This window comes from Arachis stenosperma, chromosome 9 (assembly GCF_014773155.1).
Source record: "Arachis stenosperma cultivar V10309 chromosome 9, arast.V10309.gnm1.PFL2, whole genome shotgun sequence".
Lineage (NCBI taxonomy): Eukaryota > Viridiplantae > Streptophyta > Magnoliopsida > Fabales > Fabaceae > Arachis > Arachis stenosperma.
This window is the reverse complement of record NC_080385.1, coordinates 115,588,446-115,592,637: the sequence shown is the minus strand read 5'-3', so window position 1 is coordinate 115,592,637 and position 4,192 is coordinate 115,588,446. Positions and strand designations below refer to the sequence as shown.

Here is a 4,192-nt window from a genome sequence, read left to right as displayed (position 1 = left end):
TTGAACGCCAGATAGATGCACCTTACTGGCGTTGAACGCCAGTCTGCGCTACCTCCAGGTGAAAAAATTTTTTCTTCTGTTTTTGACTCTGTTTTTAATTTTTGATTTTTCGTGACTCCTCATGATCATGTACCTAATAAGACACAAAAAATAACAAAGAACAAAATAAAATAAAATTAGATAAATAAAATTGGGTTGCCTCCCAATAAGCGCTTCTTAATGTCAATAGCTGACAGTGCTCCATAAGGTGATCAGGTCAATGTTAGTGTAGTCCCACACCAACTTAGAGTTTGGATATGGGGTTTGAACACCAAACTTAGAGTTTGGTTGTGGCCTCACAACACCAAACTTAGAGTTTGACTGTGTGGGCTCTTCTTGACTCTGAACTGAGAGAAGCTCTTCATGCTTACTCTCTTTTGTCATAGAGGGATGCCATGTGCCTTAAACACAAGGTAGTCCCCATTCAAGAAGGACTAACTCACCTCTGTTGACATCTATCACAGCTCCTGTGTGGCTAGGAAAGGTCTTCCTAGGATGATGCATTCATCATCTTCCTTCTTAGTGTCTAGGATTATGAAATCAGTAGGGATGTAAAGGCCTTCAACCTTACTAGCACGTCCTCTACTATTCCATAAGCTTGTCTTATGGACCTTGTCTGCCAATGTAATGAGAACAAGGCAGGTTGTACCTCAATGATCCCCAGCTCTCATTACAGAGAGTGGCATAAGATTTATCCCTGACCCAGGTCACATAGAGCTTTTTCAAAGCTCATGGTGCCAATGGTACAAGGTATTGAGAACTTGCCAGGATCTTGCTTCTTTTGAGGTAGAGTTCTCTGAATCCAAGTATCTAGTTCACTAATGAGCAAGGGAGGTTCACTTTCCCAAGTCTCATTACCAAACAACTTGGCATTCAGCTTCATGATAGCTCCTAAGTATTGAGCAACTTGCTCTCCAGTCACATCTTCATTCTCTTCAGAGGATGAATATTCTTCAGAGCTCATGAATGGCAGAAGGAGATTTAATGGAATCTCTATGGTCTCTAGGTGAGCCTCAGATTCCTCAGGATCCTTAATAGGAAACTCCTTCTTGCTGAGGAACGTCCCAGGAGGTCTTCTCATTGGGATTTTCGTCCTCCTCCTCCTAGTGTATTCGGCACTTGATTAAATCAATGGCCTTACACTCTCCTTTTGGATTTTCTGTATTGCTTGGGAGAGTACTGGGAGGAGTTTCAATAACTTCTTACTCAGCTGGCCCACTTGTGCCTCCAAATTTCTAATGGAAGATCTGGTTTCATTCATGAAACTGAAAGTGGCCTTTGACAGATCAGAGACTATATTGGCTAAATTAGAAGTATTTTGTTCAAGTTCTCTGTCTGTTGCTGAGAAGATGATGGATATGGCTTACTATTATTCAGCCTATTACGTCCACCATTGTTAAAACCTTGTGAGGTTTTTGTTGATCCTTCCAGGAGAAATTTGGATGATTTCTCCATGATGAGTTATAGGTGTTTCTATAAGGTTCACCCATGTAATTACCTCTGCCATGGCAGGTTCTCAGGATCATAAGCTTCTTCAGAAGCTGCCTCTCTAGTACTGTTGGTATGCATGTTGCAATCCATTCAGATTTTGAGAGATTATGACCTGTTGAGTCAACATTTTGTCTGAGCCAATATGGCATTCAGAGCATCAATTTCAAGAACTCCTTTCTTCTGAGGTACCCCATTATTCACGGAATTCCTCTCAGAGGTGTACATAAATTGGTTGTTTGCAACCATGTCAATGAGTTCTTGAGCCTCTTCAGGCGTTTCTTCAGGTTGAATAGATCCACCTGCAGAATGATCCAATGACATTTTCGAAAATTCAGAGAGACCATAATAGAATATATCTAATATGGTCCATTCTGAAAATGTCAGATGGACATCTTTTGGTCAGCTGCTTGTATCTTTCCCAAGCTTCATAGAGGGATTCACCATCTTTTTGTTTGAAAGTTGAACATCCACTCTCAGCTTGCTCAACTTTTGAGGAGGAAAGAATTTATCCAAGAAGGCAGTGACCAGTTATCCCATGAGTCCAGGCTATCCTTGGTTGTGAATCCAACCATACTCTAGCTCTGTCTCTTACAGCAAAAGGGAAAAGCAAGAGTCTGTAGACTTCAGGATCAACTCCATTCGTCTTTACAGTCTCACAGATCTGCAAGAAATCAGTTAAAAACTGATAAGGATCTTCAGATGGAAGTCCATAAAACTTGCAGTTTTGTTGCATTAAAGCAACTAGTGAGGCTTAAGCTCAAAGTTATTGGCTCCAATGGCAGGAATGGAGATGCTTCTTCCATCAAACTTGGACGTTGGTTTTGTGAAATCACCAAGCATTCTCCTTGCATTATTATTATTTTCGGCCATCTCTTTCTCTTGTTCGAAAATTTCTAGAAGGGTTTCTGAATTGTTGTAATTAGTTTCTTAATTTTCTCTCAGAGTCCTTTCAGGTTCTGGATCAATTTCAACAAGAGTGCCTTTATCCCTGTTCTGCTCATATGAAAGAGAAGAAAACAAGAAAAGAAAAAGGAATCCTCTATGTCACAGTATAGAGATTCCTTTATGTTAGTAGAAAAAAAAGGGGTAGAAGAAAAAGGAAGGGTGGTTCGGATTTATGGATGAAGATAGGTGAAGAGAAGTGTTAATAATTAATTAATTAAATAGAAGAAGAAAAGAGAAGAGAAAATTCGAAAATAATTTTGAAAAAGGGTTAGTGATTTTCAAAAATTAGAGATAGAGTGTTATTAAAATTAAAACATGAAACAATTAATTAATTAAAAAGAATTTTTGAAAAAGAAAGAGATATTTTCGAAAATAGAAGAGGGAAAAGTAGTTAGGTGGTTTTGAAAAAGATAAGAAACAAACAAAAAGTTAGTTAGTTGATTGAAAAAGATTTAAAATCAAAATTGAAAAAAAAATGAGAAGATAAGAAGTTAGATAAGATATTTTGAAATCAAATTTTGAAAAAGATAAAATTTTTGAAAAAGATAAAATAAAAGATAAAAAGATTTAATTAAAAAAAAAATTTTGAAATTACTTACTTCACTAACAAGAAACTACAAGATAAGATTCTAGAACTTAAAGATTGAACCTTTCTTAACAAGAAAGTAACAAACTTCAAATTTTTGAACCAATCACATTAATTATTAGTGAATTTTCGAAAATTACATATAAAGATAAGAAAAAGATTTTGAAAATAATTTGAAAAAGATTTTTGAAATTTTCGAAAATAATAAAAAAAAATTGAAAAAGATATGATTTTGAAAAAGATTTTGAAAAGATAAGATTTTTTAAAATTGAAATTTTGACTTGACTTGTAAGAAACAACTAATTTTGAAAATTTTTTGACCAAGTCAACTCAAATTTTCGAAATTTTGAGAGAAAAAAGGAAAAGATATATATATATATATATTTTTTTTTTTATTTTTGAATTTTTAAAGATGAAAGAGAAAAACACAAATATGACCCAAAACATAAAAATTTTGGATCAAAACACATGATGCATGCAAGAACACTATGAATGTCAAGATGAACACCAAGAACACTTTGAAGATCATGATGAACATCAAGAACATAATTTGAAAAATTTTTGATGCAAGGAAACATGCAAACACCAAACTTAGAAATCTTTAATGCATGGAAAATATGGATGCAAAAATGCACATGAAAAAACAAACAACACAAAACAAAGAAAACATCAAGATCAAACAAGAGGACTATCAGAACAACTTGAAGATCATGAAGAACACTATGAATGCATGGGATTTTCGAAAAATGCAAGAAAAATTTTTAAAAGCATGCAATGACACCAAACTTAAAAATTTACTCAAGACTCAAACAAGAAACACAAATATTTTTGGATTTATGTTTTAATTTTTTTGTATTTTATTAATTTTTTTCGAAATAAAGGTTTGAAAAAAAACGAAAAATAAAAGAAAAATTTTGAAAAAGTTTTTGAAAAGAAAATTACTAATATGAGCAACAAGATGAACCGTCAGTGTCCCATACTCGAACAATCCCCGGCAACGACGCCAAAAACTTGGTGACGAAATGTGATCATATGTTCTTTATACTTTGAGGATGTTCACTCTTAGGACACTGTTTATTTTCTTTATTTGAATTCACAACTCCATTCAACTAGCCAGCAAGTGTACTGGGT

The 4,192-nt window shown here is 34.5% G+C and overlaps 1 non-coding gene across 1 annotated transcript; it reads left to right on the top strand.

Annotated features, from left to right (window-relative positions):
- Positions 1–1,907: 1,907 nt before the first annotated feature.
- On the top strand, positions 1,908–2,010 carry LOC130952373 (small nucleolar RNA R71). The gene has a single exon (XR_009074554.1). It is a non-coding gene; the product is annotated as a small nucleolar RNA R71 (small nucleolar RNA).
- Positions 2,011–4,192: the final 2,182 nt, after the last annotated feature.